We start from the raw sequence: 24,704 nt of genomic DNA, 5'->3' as shown, positions 1-24,704 counted from the left end.
TAATTAGATCTTTCTGTGTTTAGGTTAAAATTGATCTACCACTCGCCTCCATTGGGTACGATCCACAAAGTACTCACCTACTTCATTGTAATTATATTACAACTGGACCTGTATAATTGCGGATACTACCTCATTTATATATTTTTTATTGCAGTATTCACACCTTGGGCGTTAATACGTTCGAAGGCGGTCAAGTTGTTGGTGCTGTTGTGGGGGAGGAAACGTCACTAGTTCATTTTAATTTTTGCACTTCAGAAGGAATAATTAGAAAATTTTAGGTTATAGATTCAATTTTACTTTGTTTATTGCTACTAATCTTCTCTCTCTGGGTTTAGTGTATGACTCGTAATAGGGGAACATCCATAGCAAGAGCCACAAACCTGGAAAGAATAATTCAAAGAATTTGCTGACAGCAACAGTAGCAGTAGCAACAGATGTAAGACCCACTACTACCTGTTGCAGGTAATGTACCACATGAGAATCCATTGTTTGGCGACATTGACGAAAAATCTCTAGGAAATCCACCAGCACCACCACCACTACCTGCAAACGTGCGCATGGCTCGTAACTATAGATCCTTAAGAGACTATGTATTACCAAGTCTTGAAATGGTTCAGGAGAGTATAACAAGGCTAGCTATTACAACAAATAATTTTGAGATTAAACTGACAATAATTCAATTGATCTAGAATAATCTGCAGTTCAAAGGCATAATGATTTCTTTAATTTTGTGATACCTTTGAGTACAACGGGGTCATCGATGACGCTATTCGTCTTCAGTTGTTTCCCTTTTATTTTATTGATAATGAATTTTCTTGGTTAGATTCACAGGCACCAAGGTCTATCACAACATGGGATGAGCTTGTTGGAAATTTTTTGCAAAATTTTTTTTCCTATTAGCAAAGCGGTTCAACTAAGAAGAGAGATTTTCTTATTTAGACAAATGGAAGGGGAAAGTTTCTATGAGATGTAGGAGCACTTCAAAATATTGATTTAAAAGTGCCCGCACCATGAATTCCTGGAGTGGATGCGATTGCAGGTGTTCTATAACGGGTTGGATGAAAATGCAAGATCATGACTAGATAGAGCAGTAAGAGGAGCCCTTATGAATATGACGTATGAGGACGAGTATGAAATCATTGAGAACATAGGGTTAAACTCCTACCAGTGGCTAATTGAATGATTTACATATAGCCAGAAAACCACTACGGTAAAGGCTGTCCAAGAGGATGAAAAGTATCAACAATTAGTGGATAGACTTAACCGTATCAAAGCTGCTAATAAATCATCTATGTATGGAGAAGATAAATCACTCTTTAACTTCATCAACAACGCTACTGAGGATGTGAACTATATTGGAAATAGGGGTGGAAATCTTTATTCAAATACCTACAATCCTGGCTGGAGAGATCACTCAAATCTAAGATGGGTAGGAAACCAAGGGAGAGGTAGTAGTTCGAATGAAGTAAAAAAATACCCATTATAAACCTCCTTATTTTCAGAAACCTCAGGAAAGGGTCACCCCAAGTGACCATACTGCATATGGTCAACGACTTGATAGTATTGAGAGAGAGATGCAGTTAATGAGAATAGACATAAAGTAAGTGGAGTCTGAATTCACCAACTCAACTAAAACATTGACTAAACTTGAGGATCAAATGAACTAATTAATGAGCATGATGGGTGACATCAAAAGACAATTTGGCATCGGACTCCCTAGCAATACAGGAAATAATCCCCGAAGGGAAGGCAAGGAGAATGTGAAAGAATTAGAACTCCTATTAGGCAAAGTACTAAGTAGTCCAGAAAATCCTACTCCAGAGGTAAATATGGAGAATGTCGACGATCCTCAAGAGAAATCTGTAGAAACTAAAAATGAACCAGAGCCAGAGGAGAAAATTGCACTGGTAATTGAAGAAGAAAGAGAAATCATTAAAGATGCTGCCATTACAAAGATCCCATTCCCTTTAAGACTGGAAGAAAAACAAATGTGGGACAAAGATGAATTTGCAAGTTTCTTAAACTTGTTCAAAACGTTAAATGTAAACCTGCCTTTAACCAAGTTAATTGAGAAAGTTCCTAAATACTCCAAGTTATTAAAGGAAATCATGTCTAGGTGTAGGAAAATTAAGGTAGGAGAACAAGTTGGTTTAAGTGCCTCTTGCAGTGTTATTTTTTCAAGACAAGTTTCCTAAAAATTGAAAGACCCGTGAAGTTTTACTATTCCCATAGAGATAGGGAGCATTCATTTTAGTACAGCTCTATTTGACCTAGGAGCTAGTATTAATTTAATACCTCTATTTATTTTTTGAAAAACTCAGGTTGGGGGATCTTAAAACCACTCAAATAACACTATAGTTGGCTAACAAGTCTTCGGTACATTCGAAAGGAGTACTAGAAGATGTGTTAGTCAAGGTGCGCAGCTTCATTCTCCCAGTAGATTTTATGGTTCTTGATTTTGAAAAAGATCGTGAGATACCGATCTTACTAGGTAGACCTTTTCTAGCCACTTCTAGGTTCACCATTGATCTAGAAAAGAAAGAATTAACTATGAAAATCAATAGTGAGACTAAAATATTTAAATATGGGTATCAACTGATCGAAGAGCACAGAAAGAGAAAGTTAGGCTAGTAGTGTAAAAATTTACTTGTCTCTAGCACTCTCAAGTGAAGGGATATACTTCCTTTTATGTATGAAGAAAGAATAAGTAGGTTTAAGGAAAGGGAAAAATGGACAGAAGTAGAATGGCAGGACGGACGATGGACTCATGTTGATAGAATGGAAGGATTGTCCAGTTGTGAATTAATGATACTGGCAGATGAGTCTGACAGTAAAACTAAGATTATTTGAATTGATGTTAAACTCTTGTAAATTATTGTATCTTTAGCTAACTATTTAGAATAGATTTTAATTTTCATTAACTTTGCATTTTTACAGAAATCGTGGCACTCTAGAAAAGGAAATTATGAGTAAAAACAGAGCCAGTGTCACAACACTAAGAGTAGTTTTTTAATAAAATTGTGAAAATCCTCTTGACATCTCGACACGGGCTTTGAGAGTCACAACGTCGAAGTTACTTTACTCACAAGTCCAAAATCCTAAAGTGTTTCGTGACAACAAACCCTAGTATCGTGACAATGATAAACTGCCAGGCATGTCACGGTACTAAACCTTTATGTCATGACATCGCTACAATTTTTTGCAGGAAACCCAACCCGACAATGTAACCTGGCGGCTTTAAAACACATTTTTTCTGACCTTTTAGAACATAAACCTCTAACTTTTAACCTAAAAACCTATTATTCCCTTTCTTAAACACATCTTAACCATTTATTTTCTAAACCTTGTCCAATTATCTTACATCTCTATAAACCCTAAACCCTCAATCTCCACTTCTTTAACATCTCCATACCTTAATTATACTAAGCACCACAAAGAATGAAAATACTCACAGAACAATAGATGTTGCACAAAATGAGGAATTCAAATGACTTCTACGAGGTTAAGGGTTCCTAATTTTATACTTTTTACTGTTCCATTGAAATTTTTGATATTTTTCTATTTTCCTCCGTCTTGTAATAATGCCTCTTAGAAAAGTTAGGCGAACTATTGAAGTGGAACCATCGATGAGTCAAAATCCCTTTAGTTTTCTAAATCCGAACATTGAAAAATATTTTAATGAAATGCAAGGAAAGACATCCATTCAAGAGAGGGTATTTGATCCATCCATGGTTCTTTGTAAGGAAATATGGCCTTTGGTTAGGTATCATAGGTGGGAGCGATTTTGGACAATCCTAAACGATAGTTATGTGCTCCCCGTTGTTCAAGAGATTTATGCATCCTTACGAGACTTAGAGTCTAGAAACACCGAAGGCCATATAGGGATATAGTACCTGTGCTATGGAAAGAAGTGCGACTAACCCCTCGAATTATTTGCCACTATTATTATGCTCCATACTATGAAAAAGATTTTATCGGTAAAACTAATTTAGAATATTTCTGGGACATAGATAAGGACAAGATTATAAACTCTTTAACTGAAGGAAGAGGCAAATGGAAATATTACCCGAGCACCAATATTCCTACAACCTTTCATCAAGCTATTATGTTTCCATAGGCTAAAATGTGAATTCAATTTGTATGCACGTGAAGAGTCCCTGCTTTAAAAGTTTCTAGTATCAATACCTTTCGAGCAGTATTGCTATATTCAATTTTGCAAAAAAAAAACAGCATGTACGTATTGGAAAATAGATCCAGCGAAACATGAAGAGATGCATTACTGCCGGGAAAGTGGGAATTTTCTTTCCCCATTTAGTGACAGCCTTATGCAAAAATACAAGTGTACCTATGACATCCACTGAGCAGCCTCTAAAACCCTCCCGAACTATTTTCAAGGACACCTTGTTCGAATAGTACATAGAGTTGCAGGCCAAACAAATAAAAGATTGGAACAAGCAACAACAAGTAGCGACAACTACACCAGCTTCATCACAGAGGTCAATAGAAGATGTTGGTGAGAGTATTCATCCAAAGCTATATTGGATGATACAATGGAAGCAAGAGTCAGGGCCTATTTTTCAAGAATTTGCTAAGCAAAGTAGCATCCCGGTCCCCAATTATACACCTGACATGTTTGGGCCAACAAATCTAGAACAAGAAGAAGAGGCACATGATAACAAAGAGGAATGAGAGGATAAGGAAAACAGTAAAAGTGAGGAGATGGATTTTGAGGAGGGAGACTGAAAATTTGTATTTTTTTTATTTTTAAAGACTTATATTAATTTTTGGATGATTCTAATTTAAACTTGGTAAGAATAGGGTTAATAATAGATTTTTAACTATATTGCATTTGGTTAAGTTTTCTATGTAGGAACCCAACATGAAGGAGACACAAACAATTCAAGCTTACATGATCAAAGAAGGAAACGCCTACCACTAGTAGTTGGAGCAACCATGCTCAATCGGGTAATTTCTTTCCTTTTCTTTTTATGGGTTGTACATTGAGGACAATGTGTTGACTAAAGTGTGGTGGGGAAACATAGAAAATTTGTTTTAAATTTTTACTTTTTTCTTTGATTTTTCCTGTCTTTTGTGTGTTTGAGCTTGTAGAAATACAAGTGATTGGTTAGGAGCATGTGCATAGGTTACTTGTGTTTACAAATAAATTCGGCATGATGATAGGTGATTTTAAATTTTTTATTATTAAGACTACTAAGTTCTATACATTACACCGTAGATAGGTATTAAATTCTATACATTACACCGTAGATAGGCATTAAATTTATGCATATTGAGATATTCAGGGATGACCTAAAGGCATTGTTTGGAACACATCTAGAGCCAAAAAACTGGCTTATTTTTATTTCACCTTTAATACCAATTTTTGAGCCTGCTGACACTTCTTGATGAACCCCATTACAAACCCCGAGCTTAAAAATGTTCATTTGTTTTTACCCTTTTTCTTTTTTCCTGCACTACACGACTATAGACATCTAGGCATGTGTATTGAGGGTTAAGTAGATGCATCAAGGCAGATTTTGAAAAAAAAAAGAGTGAAATAGGAAATATTGGTGTGATATGGGAACTATAGGTTAGCTTGAAAGTGCAAAGCAAAAGAAAATTCAAACGGAAAATCAATACGAGTAGAGAAAGTCTTGAAACAACGAAAAAAAGCATTCGTGAGTGAGATGAGTTGAAAAATAAAGTGACAAAGTCAAAAAAGAAAGAAAAACTCATTCCTTAGAGCATAGAAACTCGTAAGCTAGCCGTATTTACTATATTTGTAACCCCCAAAACCAGGCCAAAATGTTATGGACAAATCTCGAAGATCACATTGGCCATGACGATGGCATAGTAAAACGTTTAGAAAATTTTGCTTTAAAAATATTCTTTGCAAAACATGTTTGAATATTGTTTTAAGTAAAATCAAATTTAGTTGCTATCTTTAACTTTGGAAAACTCAAGTAATGTGAGAGTTTTAGGGAAAACATCGTAATTCAATTAAAACATCACAGCGGACAAATTTCTAAATCTAAAACTCATTTTTTGTTTTGAAAACATAAGTTAACTTACACAGATACCCTCAGCAGATACCATGTGTCCCAAAAATATTACTTCTCAGAGCCAAAACTCACATTTACTTAGCTTCACGTACAACTTTTTCTCAGGTAAGGTTTGTAGGACTAACCTTAAATGTTCCTCATGCTCCAACTCAAATTTGGTGTAGACCAAAATATCATTAATGAAGACCACTACAAACTGATCAAGATAAGGCTGAAAGATTTTGTTCATGAGGTCCATGAAAGTGGAGGGAACATTTGTAAGCCCGAAGGGCATCATTAGAAATTCATAGTGCCCATACTGAGTCTTCAAAGCAGTTTTGGAGATATCAATCTCTCTCACCTACAACTGATAGTAACATGACCTCATATTGATATTAGAGAAAACTATGGCACCCCTAAATTGTTCAAAAAGGTCATCGATCCTCTACAAAGGGTACTTATTATTCACAGACAATTTATTCACCTGACGATAATTGATACAAAGCCTCATCGATCCATCATTATTCATCATAAATAACATTGGAGCCCCTCACGGTGATACACTTGGCCTTATGAAACCATGAACAAGCAACTCTTTCAACTACACTTTGAGCTCTTTAAGAACTTTAGGTGCCATGTGAAAAGGTGCAATGGACACCAGTGTTATCCTAGGCAGCAATTTAATTCCAAACTCGACCTCACGCTCTGGAGGTAAATCAAGCAACTCTTTCGGAAAGACGTTTGGAAACTCTTTCACTATACGCATATTCTCTAATACTGCACCATTCACATTCATATCGAAGATATACGCTAGATAGACCTCACATCATTTACAAATCAGATTATCTGCTACCGAGGCAGATATCACATTTGATAAATAATTTTGACGCTCCTCAATCATAATTATGTCATTCCCAACTAGAGTCCTTAGGGTAACCCGTTTCGTATCACAATCAAGACTAACTTGATGCTCACTTAACCAATCCATGCCCAATATGAGATCCAATTCTCCAAAATGCAATTCCATTAGATTAATAGGAAATACCTCACCTTGGACTTTCAACGGACATCTCCCATATATCTTGTTCACATACACAAATTGTCTTAAGGGACTAAGGATAGTACATCACTTACGGTCTCTTCTACCTGAACTCCCAGTTTATCAGCCATCACACAAGACACATACGAATAGGTAGAACCATTATTAATTAATGTAAAGTATGGAATATCATTAGTGGTAAAATTACTTGCTATCACGTTTATTGAATCACGATCCTCTCTGGGTCTAACCGTATACACAAATGTTGGTTGCCTCGCATCTGCCTGACTAGCACTTTGACCCAGTGCTCGCTGCCTCTGCCCTGCGTTTCTGCATCTATTTTAACCCTGATCTCTCTAGGGTTATTGTCCAACTCTTTGGTTTGGGACTAGATTCTGTCCCGGTACTTGCATCTGTTCATTACGTTGTGGAAATCTCCAATCATATGATTCAGTGACCGCTCTTCAAACATGCACCCATGCTCTTCCAACAGTCACCTGAGTGCTTCTTTCCACAAATGGCACAGTTCTAAAGTCTTCCTATCGCTACAACAAAGTTCTGGCGAGGTTGATCATCTATGGCTCGCTTAACTAGAAGCGGAGCCTCCACATTAGGGTCTGATTCTCTCTTCACAGGGACACTAGCATGCTCCTTCCTTTCTCACTCTATGCGTCTGACTTCCTCACAGATTTTGGTTTTCTCCACCAAAGCTTCGAAAACCCTTTCTTGAAGTGAATCCACTTGCATCATCAGTTCGGATCTCAGCCCAAACTCAAATCGGGCACACTTATCCTGCTCAATCACAACCATACCCGGAGCATAACGACTAAGCCTCAGAAACTCAACCTTGTATTCAGTCACAGCCTCTACGTGCCTCATGCCCAGATATTTCTTCTTGAGGGAATCTAGAAAATACTCTCACGTCAGTCGATAGGCTTGAGTACCTCTCATAATGGCCTGCCACCAACGATAGGCCTCATCTCATAAAAGTGACATAGTCCCCTTAAGCTTCAACTCTGGTGTGCAATCCATATCATCTAAGATCCTCTATGTAGCCTCTAGCCAGTATTTAGCTATAGTGGCAGACCTCTCAATAACACCCCTAAACAACTCGACTCTACTGGAACAAAGCCTTTCAGCTATAGTACCATGACTATTGGCCCCAATCTGAGCACCCGCCACTCACTCTAACACTCGAAGCATGACCTACGCTATAGCCTCGTTCGCAAGCTCATGTTGACTCTCCTCAATAGTTGGTGCATGCTCAACATTTTTCGTTGGTCTCTTAGAGGTTCGCACTTGGGATGCAGATAACTCGATCTGGGTTCCCTAACCCTATTCTCTACAAGTTCTCATTCCAAGAGTTCTAACTCTGCGAGTACTCATTTTTAGTTTTATGAATTTTCTATTAATATAGGTAAGTTTTTTATGTTATCACTTGAATAATTTTAATCGAAGATTCATTTCAATTTACACTTGTCTCACTATCTACCATTTTCACTATATAGAGTTTTCACAGTCTATAGTTTTCAAATCTAAAGAACACTTACCTTAGATCGGCTTCGGGAGTCTCAAATTTTTTACAAAAATTTTAACATGTGGCGTGTTTTCCCAAAATACCCCTTTATAATGCATGTATTTTTTCGAAAATACTTTACCCATAGTTCAAGTATTGAACCAGGTTCTAATACAACTAAATGTAACCCTTCAAATCAGGCCTAAACATTACGACCCGATCTAAGCGATTACATGGGTCATAAATATGGCAGAAACATTTAGTTGAAGCACATTCGTTCATTTTTTAAAACACATGCTATTATTTCATTTAAAAACGATCAGGATAATTTCAAAAACTTGTTAAATATCCTTCATTATTTTTTGGAAATCAACTTATTTATTCTTTTAAATTCAGATTTATTGTGTTGCTCGCTCAGGGGTTTGCAATTGGGATGCAAATGAGTCGATTTGGGTTCCCTGACCCTGTTCTCCATGAGTTCTCATTCCTCAAGTTCTAACTTCAAGAGTACTCATTTTAAGTTTTATGAATTTTCTGTCAATAGAGGTAAGTTTTTATGTTATCACTTGAATAATTTTAATCAAAGATTCATTACACTTTACACCTGTCTCACTATCTATCATTTTCACTAAATAGAGTTTTCACAGTCTATAGTTTTCAAATCTAAAGAACACTTACCTCAAATCAGCTTCGGGAGTCTCGAATTTTTTTACAACAATTTTAACATGTGGCATGTTTTTCCCAAAATACCCCTTTATAATGCATGTAGGTTTTTTAAAATACTTTACCCATAGTTCAAGTATTGAACCCGACTCTAATACCACTAAATGTAATCCCTCAAACCAGGCCTAGACAGTACAACCCGATCTAAGCGATCACATGGGCCATAAATATGGCAAAAACATTTAGTTGAAGCACATTCGTTCATTTTTTAAAACACATACTATTATTTCACTTAAAAACGATCAGGATAACTTTGAAAACTTGTTAAAAATCCTTCATTATTATTTGGAAATCAACTTAGTTATTCTTTTAAATTTAGATTTATTGTAACCCCCTAAACTTGACCTAGACGTTATGACCGAATCTCGAAGATCACAATGGCCATATTGATGGCCCAGAAAATCATTTAGCTATTTTATCTTAAAAATTATCATTTCTAAATACATCCTTGTTGAGAAAACCAAATTTTGTTTGAAACTTTTATCTTCAGAAAACTCGAGTTTTGATAATTCTTTTTAGAAAGTGTCGTACTTCAATTAAAACATCGCAACAGATAATTTGTATATCTGAAACTCGTTTGTCATTTTCAAAACATAGATTTAATATATATCTCATAAAATGTAAATTTTGTGAGCAGATAGTGTTGAGTTTCGAAAACGAAGTATTGAATTTTGAAAACACCCCTGTTGGGCCTTGTTTGACTTAGTTATGAAAAATTCATCATAAATTGTCAATTTGACAATCTTTTAAATGATAATTTTAAAACCTAAATCATGCAGAAATATCCAAAATCACAATAATCCAAAGTCCAAAAGAAAATCTCAAGCAAAAGTCCACAGTAATATATTTTTCTGAAAATTACCGAAAGCACCTCCGTGAGTCGAGCCCATCCTAACATCAATTATTATCTGAAAAGTCAAAATTTAAAAGGGATGAGCTTTAAAAGCCTACTATGAGATCAACACAAATATAATCACATACATATAAAAATATCGATCTCATCATATCAATCATCATAATAATCACAAAATCTAATACTGATACTTATGCACGAACATGTCGATGCATACTTTAAAAATGATCCACATTTTATAAATGTTCCTACCCATCTCCGCTACACACCATATATCGATTTCCTCAAAACTTGTCCATCCAATAACACACCATTTCTGGACAAGCCACCACATAAATGCTGATAAATAGCCAAATAACATATTATGGACAAACCACCACATATTTTTTGCTAATGGCCACATAATCACAGATAAACTGCCACATAACTTCCACCTTTCACAAAACTCCACCCCATGCATGTCATATGGAAATTTCACTTTTTAACACATTTTATTCACTTTTACACTTAGGCATATAACATGCTCTTATAATCACATATCACTTATTGATCACTTATAATCACTTTAACATGTTAAACATGCTTTTCACATTTGATCATGTATCTCAATTTTCACATACATATATATAAGTCTCACATGCTTGAAGCATCACATATATCACATAAGCCATACATCACATATCATGAGGATGAGATTTACACATACATCATAATCACAATCATAATCATATCAATCACCATGCGTTTTATAGGATCACTCAGTTAGAGTCACTTACTTGGTGTTCATCTTGTTAAGTTTTACAACTCTTCATGAATATTTAGTGTACTCATGTTTTAATATAATTAAATTATTAATGTAGCAAATAACTATATCACACAAAAAAATGGTAACGACCCCACACCTTATATCGTAGACCCTATTTCCCACAATCCTTAATAACGATCTCACTTTGATCTAACTCAAAAGATGAATCCCACGGTTATGGACTCTCAAAAAGATGATTTCAAATGCAAAACTAGGGGTCTCCCCTATGATTATCATTTGGTCAAGTTGATTCAACATGGAATGATCAATGAATCGAGAAAGGAATGAAGTCAATGAATCAAGTGATTGACGATGGCGGTGAAGTGGTCCGATGGTGACGAAGGCGACGGCAGTGATGATGGTCTGATGGTGGCGACTCGATAGTGGTCCGACGATGGTGGAGTGGTGGTCCGATGAACGAGGGCTATGGCGTTTCAATGTAATGGGAGAGAAGAAATGAGACCTACGGTGGTGGGAAACGGAAATTATGGCGACGATGGGAGGAGAAAAAGAGGTGGAAAGGAGGTGCGACAGCCACGAGGTGTGGTGAACGATAGTGGAGGGTTTGGTCACAGTGGAGGAAAGGAGAAGAGATTAAAAGAAAGGGTGGTGTTTATTTTGCACGTCTAAAATATATAGGTTTTTTTAGCACCTTTTTACTTATAATCTATGAAAATTTCGAGTATATGGATAGTGTGAGCATTAGAGTGATCCTAATTGGGTCATTATTTTAATAGCGAATAAGGTGAGTTTACTATTTAAGTTCCTATGAACTTACTAAGCATTTGTAATGCTTACTCTGTTCATTTTTTTCTATTTGTAGTTGGCATTTATGCGGAACGAAGTCATTAGGATCACTCCAATGCTCACACTATCAAACTTCAGATTCGGTGAAATTTTGAATCTTTCTTGAACTGGTTATGTGGCATGTGCCTAGGTTTAAAGGTGTTTAAATGTTTAATTTGGATAATGATGAAAGGATCCATGTTTATGATGTTGTTTTGAATGTTTACATGATATGAGTAAAGTACTAAAATTATATGTGTGTGTGCAAAGTGTGTTCATGAGTTTGAGCAAAGAATGAATGATGGTTTGAAGATTGTATGGATTATATGTATATGTATATGTATATGTATATGTATATGTATATGTATATGTATATGTATATGTATATGTATATGTATATGTATATGTATATGTATATGTATATGTATATGTATATGTATATGTATATGTATATGTATATGTATATGTATATGTATATGTATATGTATATGTATATGTATATGTATATGTATATGTATATGTATATGTATATGTATATGTATATGGCATGGTAAGTAGCTAAACTTGTATAAGGCATGTATTATTTGAAAGTTGGTAATATGCCTTATGTGACAAGGATTGTTAATGAAGGATGAAAGTAAACATTTTGTACCTTCATGAATGATTGATGTGCATTGTTAGTTTTTTATTTAGGTACCAGTTGAAAATAGGTGTGCTAGTTAGCAAATCATGATTGACTGGTCATATTTGGAATTATTTGAAACAAGTTTGATGAAAGCACTAAATGTATCTAAATAATCTCTTGATGAAGTATTAGATTTGAGCATGAAATAAGATTTCAAACTTATGATTGTTAATCATCTAGGTAAAAGTATCAAAACCATGGACCAAGGTATCGGTACCTTAGCAAATGAGCAATTTTCAAAACTAACAGAACGAAAATTTTGTATCGATACCTACCAAAATGTACCGGTACCAAAAATTTGTAGAATGCCAAAATGGTATTGATAATGATTTTGTATCGATACCTACTATAAAAATATCGATACTTATTTCCTTAGTCTCGATACCAAACCTAAAGTTTTGAAATTTTGTAGATTGGTCCTTATTCATTCTCGAATAAAATAAATTATGATTGATAGATTGATTTTATCTTAGAGTTGTTTGAAACTATTGTTATACTTATAATTAATACGAATTTGACTTGATTGTTAATAATTGTTCCAGTAACTATGGTAGCATCCTGTAACTCGGGTCTAGTGACGGGATCGGATAAGGGGTGTTACATGAAAGGATGCAGAAGACATATGAGAAATAGATTGCATGAATTACTATTGGCACTAAATGTTAGAATCTTGTGCCATAAGTGTAGTATATTCATCAATTTTTTGTAATTCTTTGAACAAATTGGTTTAAATAAAATTTCATTATACATTAATATCATTTGTATGTGTCCTCAACGGTTTTTGCATGTAAAAAAAAATTAAGCAAATATGCACCCAAACCTTAAGACTCACCCCTCTCAAAAAGAATAATAGATAGAAAACTAAGAAGTAATCCTTACAAAAATGATGTGTTTGCCAATGAAGCACAAATACAAAGAATAACACTTGAGCTGAATGAATACAATGAAAGCTCACAAGTGTTTATAAGAAGAATATGAAAGAATTAAGCATTAAGATTGTTTTCATTGATCTTTAAGCTTTATGATCTCTCTCCTTATTATAGGACCTGTTGAACATGATATTTATACCCTGTAATACATTTCCAACTGTTGGGGTTGTTGTGAAAGTTAATAGAGCCGTTAGGGATGAAAATACCATATCATTAAAATCACTTGCAACAAAACGTCTTCTTCTCTGAGTATTGATACTATTAGCATTTAATGTCAGATTCAATAACTGTTGAAATTAGTTTACAATGATACAAAAGAAAAATTATCAATACCTGATAAAAGGTATCGACACATTTTGGAAAGGTATCGACACATTTTGTAAATCATTGAAAATAGAATGTCAATTGGGTATTGATATTACAATGGGTATCGATATTTTGGAAACTATTGATACTTGGCCAAAAAATATATTTTTTGACCTAGAGCAATACTAACTAGTTTTAAAACAATTTTACTTCATTTTATCAATTTTGTCTAATTTTGTTCAACTTTAACTTTTCTCAAAAATATTTTAATTTGTTATATCAAAACATATTATCAAATAAAGCTTAGTTTAACAATTTTGCCCAATTTTTTTCAACTTTAACTTTTATGCAAAAACATTATAATTTGTTATATCAAAACATATTATCAAATGAAGCTTAGTTTAATAATTTTGTCAAATTTTGTTCAACTTTAACTTTTATTCAAAAATACGTTAATTTGTTATATCTAAACATACTATCAAAAAAACTTAGTTTAACAATTATATAATGTTTAACTCATATTAGTGCATTATGTGGTCCGATCATAATTGGAGAAGACAACTTATATTAGTATATAATCTAAGTAGTCCATAGTCTAATCGAAATTGAGCAAAGCTTGGATTTGAATCAGTTTCTATTTCCTCAGAAAAATCAGAGGATGCTTTAGATGAACTCTCTTAAATGATCTTCTTTTTTTTGAGAAGCCTTTAACTGAATAGGTGCCTTCTTTTTTTTTTACTACAAAGCATGTTATTCTATGCCCGATTGTGGTAGTGGCAGTGAAAGTGGGCACTGCAGCTTCCACTATTGTCACCTTTATTTCATCAGAAGATGATTGACCGCCTCCGAACGTAGCAACATTCAGAGTGTGAATACTGCAATAATATATAGAATGATAGGGTAGTATTCGCAAGTATATGGGTCAAGTTGTAATTTGATTACTCCGAGGACCGTACCCAACGGAGGTGAAGGCTAGATCAATTTTAACCTACACACTAAAAGATCTAAATAATACTTTAATCAAGTTATAGTATAGAAATATAAATAAGAGAATTTTGGGATTTTATAATGCTAATAATAAAAGTAAAATAACATAAAATAAAACTAAATTTAAATAGATAGAAAAAGTGAAGGAATCAAATCTAATGGTGGGAAATAAGCTTGCTTCGATAGTCCCAATCAACTGTCGTTTTGGGCTCCTCGTTAACCAACTAGCCACGCTACCCAAGCAGGATCTTTCAATCTTCCATTACATAAGGAGTCAAAAATGACTACTTATCTTCTGACCTCACAGTCCAAACTGGCTTGGGGTGAAGGTGTTCATGGATGGGAAATACCAATTTTGGATTAATTCTCACCTTGATGACTTCCCGAGGTTATCAGGCCTAGGGTTTGTTTCAAGGTCTTCCTTTCCAAAATAGTTGATCTGTTGAGTAACCCTACAAAATAGATAATAGATCATGCCTCCACTCGCTAATCCCCATTAGAAGGATTAGTTCCTCATGGCTTTCATAAACAACATGGAATAGATGGGAGAATAAAACATGGTGAATGAATTAAACTGTAGAGTTGAAGAAAATCTTGATTTATATAAATAATAACTCAAATACCTAGAAGTTGATCGTCTTTACAAATCAGATCTTCCGAAGAAAAGAAACAAACAAAAAAACTAAACTCTGAAAAACCTAAGAAAGAAAGAAAATGAAACTAAGTCTAAAGAAATAATTTAAGCTAATGGAATGGTGTCTATAACATGTGCCAAACGAGCCTATTTATAGCCTTTAGGTGGACGTCGTCCTTAACCCTTGGTCAGCTAACATTGCCAAGCTTTAATTTTGATTGTGTAGACCAAAATGCCCCTGCTTCGCATTTATTTTCCATCCTAGATTCGATTTCGCAACACAACAGAACCTATGTCGTGACATAGAAGTCAATATGCTCCTCCTTAGGATGTCTTCAAGGGTATGTCATGACACCCTTAGTTAGTGTCGCAACATCAGAAGTAATTTCGTACTTTCTCAACTCTGCTCTTTATGTTGCGACTTCGGACCTCTTGTGTTGCGACATAGCATTCAATATAGGCCTAAAATGCCTTCTAATGGTCTCCTGCACACTCATGAAATATGTTAGCTCTCCCTTAGGCCTCATTCGGCCCTTAAGGTCAATAAAGGACTCAATTCACACATTTTATTATATATAAGTAAAACTAAAGGAACTTAACTAAAATATAACCGAAATGGTTGTATTCAAGCTCCTTAAGTGCGAAAACTAGTTTAATATGCTACACCGAATTATGACAGATCAAACTCCCCCACACTTAAGTCATTTCTTGTCCTCAACCAACATAAACGAAAACAATAAAATGATGACCTTTGAGCAAATATGACACAAGTATTGACTTAAGAGCATACGACTTATGCATTTCATATTTACAAACAATCTTAACATGATGAGTACTTGACTTACCACTTTTGACCACTAACATCTAAGTTTAAAATGTTACAAAGTATACAAGTATTAAGCGTCTCATCTATAGGAATCTATCAACAGATCATACAAGTACTTTGATTAACCGAGCAGAATACAAATAATCATTTATGCATATGTTCAATATGATGTCCATTCATTTATAAGGATATTTTAGGTCATCAAGATGTGTCAATAGGTTCAAACATTGGTACTAAAGGTGAACATAAATAGGTCATCTTTTTGGCTCTAGATGCATTCCAAAAATGCCTTACGTCATCCCTAAATATCTCAATATGCACAAATCTAATAAACCAAACAAATACAAATTCAACCTTTTATCATTTGTACTAACATGCTCATTTCCTTGTATTTTCTGTGACAGCCCAAAATTGACCCTAGTCGGGAAGTGGTTTCGGGACCACAAAACCGAGTCATAAAAATAATTGATTTCCATATTCTATGCTTATTATGTGTGTACATGAGTATGTGGAAGTTTCATTCTCCAATTTTTCCAATTGCATGAGAAATTATTAAATAGGGATTGATATGAGACATGGTGAAAATATGATAGGCTAATTTAAAATGGTCTATTAATGCATGTTGTGAAAATGATGGGTTTGCATGTCAAATTACCCAAAATTTGAGCTAGTGGTTGGCAATGCTATGGGTGGAAACATGTTGGGAACATGTTGGCCTAGTGAGGTATGTAGGAAAAAAATAAAATAAGGGGCATGGGCATAAAATAATGAAAAGGAGTATGATGAATACAAAAAAAAAATGTGTGTAGTTGTTTCCCCCCCCCCATTGCCGTGAGCTAAAGAAAAGAAAGGAGAAAATTTTTGTTCATCCTTTCTCATCTTCATTTAGCCGAAACTAGAAAGAAAAAAACAAAGAAAAAAAAATACTCATCCTTTGGTTCATCCTTGGCCAAAAATTTTAAGGAGGAAGGAAGAAGAAAGGTTGAAGAGGTTCGGCCATGCATGTAGCTAGGCTAAGGTATGTTTGATGATGTTCCATGAGATGCATGCATGTTTTAGTTGTTAGCTTGAGTTCTACCTAGCCCATGGTCTAAATCTTGCTATGTGATGGAAATGACACTCGGCCATGGATGCATCATTCTTGGTTGATGTTTGATGTTGTGGTGATGAGGCATGAGGATGAGTTAAGATTCGGCCTAGGTGGAGTTTGTGTTAATGCCATTGCATGCTAAATATGAAGCTTGTTAATGATGCATGTGATGGTGGCTTGATGATTCTTGAACCTCCTTTTTAGCATTTTTGAGTGAGCACATATGTGCATTGGTTGCTAAATGGAGAAGAATCGGCTAGCAAGTTGTGTGCTAAGGCCGAATATAACTTTTGCATGTTAATGAGCAATGCATGTGTTAAATTGATGGAAAGGGAGAGGATGCTTTACTAGTGTGTATATGTGTGTATTAGCCAAGTTTTGAACTTGAAACAAAAGGGTGTTTAGTCAATACAAGTGACCATACTTGTAGAATGTATTAAGTGTTGAAATCGGCCCCAAATTAGACATGCATATTCGGCCAAGGGGGAAAAATTAGCTAAAATGTTGAGTTTGATTCATGATTCCGTACATATGTGACTTTAATGTCTAATGTATAAATATGGGCTAAGTGCCTTGTGTTCCTCTTTTCGATGCTCAAATGATTAAATCAATTTATTTGTTTAATTAAGCTCAAGAGCAAAGGGGAACTAAATCCGATAAAGGGAAGGAAAAAGTGGTCGAATAGCTATCGGAATCGTTCGACAACACCCGAGGTAAGTTCTTGAGTAAGAGAGCTTAAATTATGATGTGATTAGATCATGTTTTAAGCAAATTAAAATCATGCTCTTTGTGTGGCTATTGAGCCGAATTTGCAAGAATGATAAATGTCTTGTGTTTGAGTTTTGCTAACGAAAATGAAATACGAATGGGCCATGATTTATTGTTAAATGTGCATGGTTATTTGAATGATGTCCGGGCTAAGTCCCGAAGGCTTGTGCTAAGTGACAATATCCGGACTAAGATCCGAAGGCATTTGTGCGAGATACTAATTCCGGGCTAAGCCCGAAGGCATTTGTGCGAGATACTAATTTCGGGCTAAGCCCGAAGGCATTTGTGCGAGTTACTAAATCAGGGTTAAGTCCCGAAGGCATTTGTGCGAATTACTATAACCGGGCTATGTCCCGAAGGCATTTGAACGAGGAGCTATATCCGGTTAAATTCCGAAGGTACGTGATTTGGGAATGAATGAACTTGCTGTAAAATTCCAGTTAATACTCTCGAAACATCCCAACATTGAGGTATGTTCCGTATGTGCTTGAATTTAGTTGAGCCCTTACAAATAAGTATTCGCTCAGTTGATAAACGAGCTACCGGCCTTTGGCTGAGTTGATCTTTTGTATATGTACATAAGGGTTGATAATGTGAAGCAAGTACGATATCGTAAATTTGTGCATATGAAATTATCTGTTTAGCTATATGAATGCTATACTTTTGTTGTGCTGGAATTCCTTGCTCAAAACTTACTAAGCATAAATTGCTTACTCCGTTTCATTGCTCCTCTATTTTATAGATTTGGTTCTCCAGCTATCGGGCTCGGGATCTTGAAGTCAAAGTCGCCCACACTATCAAAGCCCCCCTTTTGGTACAATTTTGGTTGAACTTCGAAATGGCATGTATAGGACTACCCGTTTGTTGTGGGTCGTGGACCCTTTGGACTTGTATAAATTTTGGATAGCCATGCGAAAATGGCTTATATGTGTTTGAGTATAATGTTATAATCATTTGGTGTGGATATGCTTGACAAGGATTGGCCACGGGGATGGTTAATCACTTTCATAAATTGTGCTATTTATGCAAAAAGGGCTAGTTGAATCATGGAAACCATGAAATAGGTAAAGTCTACCTTAAAGGCAGATGCTGACAGCAGCAGTGATGTAGATTTGGAAAATCACTAAAAATATTAGGAATGGAATTAAATAGTGAATAAATTATGTAAACAAACCTTTATGAATCTACTTTCATAGGAAAGTAACGAAACAATCATACGGACAGTATGTTAAGAGATATTCAGGTTCTCGTGAGACAGGGCCAGAACGGTTTCTGGATTCCCTGTTCCGACTTTGGAAATTCATTATAAATTAACAAGAGATAATTAGGAGTCATACCATATATGTATAGATTCCTCTCTGAGTCTAGTTTCTATAGAAACAAACGGCATCAGTATTGGAGCCGTGTACAAGGAGATATCCAAGTCGTAATACGCAAAGGTCAGGGTAGTCGATCCCTGTAACATGGGAGACTTTGACTAATAAACTGTACTAATTGGCTCGACCAAAAATTCTTGAAAAAAATATGTAGATGGGCATATGAGTCTAGTTTCAGGGAAAAATCACGAAACTGATTTTCGAGTTGTGAAACTCAAGATATGATTTTTAAAGCGACTATTACGCAGATTGGTAGTGTCTGGAAAATTTTTTAAAAGTCTGTTAACACCTCGTGTTCGACTCCGGTGACGGTCTCGGGTTCGGGGTGTTACATTTGATTGGTATCAGAGCTACGGTTTAGTCGATTCTAGGACTACCGTAATGCGTTGGGTCTAGCTATACATGCCATTTTATGTGATTACTTGATAGTGTGGTGATTTCTGACAATTGTAAATGTGTTTATTTATAGTAATGGATCCCGATCCCAACCGAGAGGTAGCTGATGATCTTGAGAGTGTAGCGCCTGCTCCCGCACAAGGGACAGCGCCGGCGGACTCTCAACCTAATGCTAGTAACCCGAATGACGAAGCTAGACAAGCTTTCTATAGCGTGATGAATGATTGGTTCAACCAATACATTCGAACTAGTACGGCTGTCCCACAACCTCCATTCCCAACTAATACCACCCCCGCACCTACAATACCTCCGGTAACTGACCAAATAAGGTCAAATAAGCCCTCAGTTGACAGAATCCGAAAACATGGGGCTACTGAATTTAAAGCTACGGATAGCGACGATGCCGAGCAAGCTGAATTTTGGTTGGACAACACTATCCGGGTACTCGATGAGCTATCTTGTACACCCGATGAATGCCTAAAGTGTACTATCTCCTTGCTACGCGATTCTGCCTACTATTGGTGGAGTACTCTGACTTCTGTTGTGCCCCGAGAGCAAGTAACTTGGGAGTTTTTCCAAACTGAGTTTCGGAAAAAGTATATCAGTCAGAGATTTGTTGATCAAAAACGGAAGGAATTTCTTGAGCTTAAGCAAGGTTCTATGTCAGTTACTGATTACGAGCGAAAATTTGTTAGACTTAGTAGATACGCTCGGGAATGTGTTTCGTCCGAGGCTATTATGTGTAAACGCTTCGAGGATGGGCTGAATGAAGATATAAAAATGTTCGTTGGCGTTCTTGAAATACGAGAGTTCGTAGTACTGGTCGAGCGAGCTTGTAAAGCCGAAGAGCTTAGAAAAGAAAAACAAAAAGTTGATGTGGGAACTGGAGAGTTTCGTAAAAGATCTTCGGGAAAGTCTCTTCAACAGGCATCGAAGAAATTTCGAGATGATGTGGGCTGGTCGAGAGGCACTTCAGGCCTTTTTAGACGAGATCGTGATCGACCCCCTGTGGGTACACGAGGCACTTTGGTCGCCAGTGTTGGGAATGAACGTCGAGATAGAACGAAATGTCGATATTGCGGTAAATGGCATTCGGGGAGTTGTAGATTCCCTGACCGCTCCTGTTACAAGTGCGGATCAGTTGACCACTTCATTAAAGATTGCCCGAGGTTGTTTGAACAGAATGAAAATCAGAGTGGAAAACCGGGTGCTACCACTGCTCGAGGTAGACCATCTGGAAATACGGGCAATGCTAGTGGTGGTCAGAGAGGATCTAGAGATGCTACGACCAGATCCGAGGCTCGTGCGCCTGCTAGAGCTTATGCTATACGTGCCCGCGAGGATGCTTCTTCGCCTGATGTTATTACTGGTACTTTTACTCTCTTGGATACTAATGTAATTGCTTTGATTGACCCCGGTTCTACTCATTCTTACATATGTGAAACCTTAGCATCCAGTAAGACTTTACCTACTGAGTCTACTGAGTTCGTAATTCGGGTGTCAAACCCCTTGGGTCGTTACGTGCTTGTCGACAAAGTGTGTAAGGAATGTCCCCTAGTAATTCGAGGTTCCTGTTTCCCGGCGGACTTGATGCTTTTGCCGTTTGATGAATTTGATGTTATTCTTGGTTTGGATTGGTTGACCGCGCACGATACGGTTGTGAATTGCAAAAGCAAGACTATTGATTTGAGGTGCGCAAATAACGAAGTAATCCGAGTTGAGTCTACGGACTTGGAGGGGATGCCAGATGTAATATCAGCAATGTTGGCCCAGAAATATGTAAGAAAAGGGTGCGAAGCATACCTTGCGTATGTACTTGATGACAAAGAATTAGAAAAGAAACCCGAATCTGTGTCGATGGTTTGTGAATACTCGGATGTTTTTCCTGAAGGATTACCGGGTTTACCACCTGTTCGAGAGGTAGAGTTTGGTATTGAGCTTGTACCTGGGACTACGCCGATTTCGATAGCTCCGTATCGTATGGCACCAACCGAGTTAAAAGAGTTGAAAGCTCAGTTGCAAGAATTGACGGATAGAGGTTTTGCTCGACCAAGTTTCTCACCTTGGGGTGCACCAGTATTGTTCGTGAAAAAGAAGGACGGAACCATGAGGTTGTGCATTGACTATCGTCAACTGAATAAAGTGACGATAAAGAACAAATATCCGTTACCGCGTATCGATGATTTGTTCGACCAACTGAAGGGAGCCTCAATGTTCTCAAAAATAGATTTGAGATCGGGCTATTATCAGTTGCGAATTCGAGATTCGGACATACCCAAAACTGCTTTCAGAACGAGATATGGTCACTACGAGTTCTTAGTGATGCCGTTTGGGCTCACAAATGCCCCTGCGGTATTTATGGATTTGATGAATCGGATCTTCAGACCATATTTGGATCGGTTCGTAGTTGTGTTCATTGATGACATCTTGGTCTATTCAAGAGATGAGACCGAACATGCTGAGCATCTGAGGCTAGTGTTGCAAATTTTGCGGGATAAGCAGTTATATGCTAAGTTCAGTAAGTGTGAGTTCTGGTTAAGAGAGGTTAGCTTCTTGGGTCATGTGGTATCCTCATCGGGTATTCGAGCTGACCCGAGCAAAATTTCAGCCATACTTAACTGGAAGCCTCCAAGAAATATTACCGAAGTTCGGAGCTTCCTGGGACTCGCCGGTTATTACCGACGATTTGTCAAAGGTTTCTCGATGATAGCCACACCAATGACGAAGCTACTTCAAAAGGATGTTAAGTTCGAATGGACGGAGAAATGTCAGAAAAGTTTTGATCAACTAAAAACTTATTTGACTGAAGCTCCAATTTTAGTGCAACCCGAATCAGGCAAAGAGTTTGTCATTTATAGTGACGCATCCCTACTTGGGTTGGGTTGCGTATTGATGCAAGAAGGTCGAGTGGTGGCCTATGCGTCGAGACAATTAAAGCCACATGAGAAAAATTATCCGACCCATGATCTTGAACTAGCTGCCATCGTATTTGCTTTAAAAATATGGCGACATTACTTATTTGGTGAGAAGTGCCATGTATTTTCGAATCACAAAAGTCTCAAAAATTTGATGACTCAAAGAGACTTAAATCTGCGATAAAGACGTTGGCTTGAGTTGTTGAAAGATTACGAGCTTGTCATTGATTACCACCCGGGAAAGGCTAATATGGTTGCAGACGCCTTAAGTCGGAAATCATTGTTTGCTTTACGAGTGATGAATGTGCACTTGTCTGTTCTACCCGACAATGTGTTAATAGCTGAATTAAAAGCCAAACCATTATTGATTCATCAAATTCGTGAAGCCCAGAAAGTTGATGATGAATTGGTTGCAAAACGGGCTAAGTGTGCTCCGAACAAGGAATCGGAGTTTCAAATTGATGATGATGATTGTTTGAGGTTCAGAAGTCGTTTGTGTATTCCAAGGAGTTCGGAACTCATTTCGATGATTCTGAACGAAGCCCATTGTAGCCGAATGTCAAGTCACCCGGGGAGTACGAAAATGTACAACGATTTGAAACGTTAGTTTTGGTGGCATGGTATGAAACGAGACATCTCCGACTTTGTTTCGAGATGTTTAATATGTCAACAAGTGAAAGCGGAACATCAAGTGCCTTCAGGATTACTTCAGCCGATCATGATACCCGAGTGGAAATGGGATCGAGTCACAATGGACTTTGTGTCCGGACTGCCATTGTCAACAAGTAAGAAGGATGCGATTTGGGTTGTTGTCGATAGACTGACTAAGTCGGCTCACTTTATCCCCGTGTGTATTGATTTTTCATTGGATAGACTAGTTGAATTGTACGTTTCTCAGATTGTGAGATTACACGGGGTACCTATTTCTATCGTGTCGGATAGAGATCCGAGATTCACCTCGCGATTTTGGAGGAAATTGCAAGAAGCTTTGGGTACCAAGCTGCATTTTAGCACTGCTTTTCATCCCCAAACTGATGGTCAATCTGAGCGGATAATTCAGATACTTGAGGATATGTTGAGATGTTGCATCCTCGAGTTCAGTAGTTCATAGGAACGGTATTTACCTTTGATTGAATTCGCTTACAATAATAGTTTTCAATCAAGTATTAAGATGGCACCTTACGAGGCTTTGTACGGTCGTAAATGCCGTACACCATTGTTTTGGACCGAGCTCGGTGAAAGTAAAATTTTCGGAGTTGATTTGATTAAGGATGCCGAACAGAAAGTAAAGGTAATCCGTGAAAGTCTGAAAGCAGCCACAGATCGTCAAAAATCGTATGCGGATTTGAAACGAAAGGACATTGAATATTAGGTGGGAGATAAAGTGTTCCTTAAAGTTTCGCCTTGGAAAAAGGTACTCAGGTTTGGCCGTAAGGGCAAGTTGAGCCCGAGATTCATTGGGCCGTACGAAATCTCCGAACGAGTTGGTCCGGTTGCGTATAGATTGATTTTGCCCCCTGAGCTTGAAAAGATTCACGACGTCTTTCATGTTTCGATGCTTCGACGCTATCGATCTGATCCATCGCACATAATTAGCCCATCAGAGGTTGAAATTCAAGCCGATATGAGTTATGAAGAAGAGCCGATGCATATCCTAGCTCGTGAAGTGAAGGAGTTGCGAAACAAAAGGGTTCCGTTAGTGAAGGTGTTATGGCTCAAACACGGGATCGAGGAAGCTACTTGGGAAACCGAGAGCTCGATGAAAGAACGATACCCAAACTTATTTACCGGTAAGATTTTCGGGGACAAAAATTTCTTAAGTGGGGGTGAGTTGTGACAGCCCAAAATTGACCCTAGTCGGGAAGTGGTTTCGGGACCACAAAACCGAGTCATAAAAATAATTGATTTCCATATTCTATGCTTATTATGTGTGTACATGAGTATGTGGAAGTTTCATTCTCCAATTTTGCCAATTGCATGAGAAATTATTAAATAGGGATTGATATGAGACATGGTGAAAATATGATAG

General features: G+C 36.8%; 1 non-coding gene across 1 annotated transcript; it reads right to left on the bottom strand.

Annotated features, from left to right (window-relative positions):
* Positions 1-911: 911 nt before the first annotated feature.
* On the bottom strand, positions 912-1,017 carry LOC121215054 (small nucleolar RNA R71). Its single transcript, XR_005910790.1, has one exon. It is a non-coding gene; the product is annotated as a small nucleolar RNA R71 (small nucleolar RNA).
* Positions 1,018-24,704: the final 23,687 nt, after the last annotated feature.

This window comes from Gossypium hirsutum, chromosome D02, assembly GCF_007990345.1.
Source record: "Gossypium hirsutum isolate 1008001.06 chromosome D02, Gossypium_hirsutum_v2.1, whole genome shotgun sequence".
Lineage (NCBI taxonomy): Eukaryota > Viridiplantae > Streptophyta > Magnoliopsida > Malvales > Malvaceae > Gossypium > Gossypium hirsutum.
Note: the sequence above shows the minus strand (reverse complement) of the source record. Positions and strands in the feature narration are given on the sequence as shown.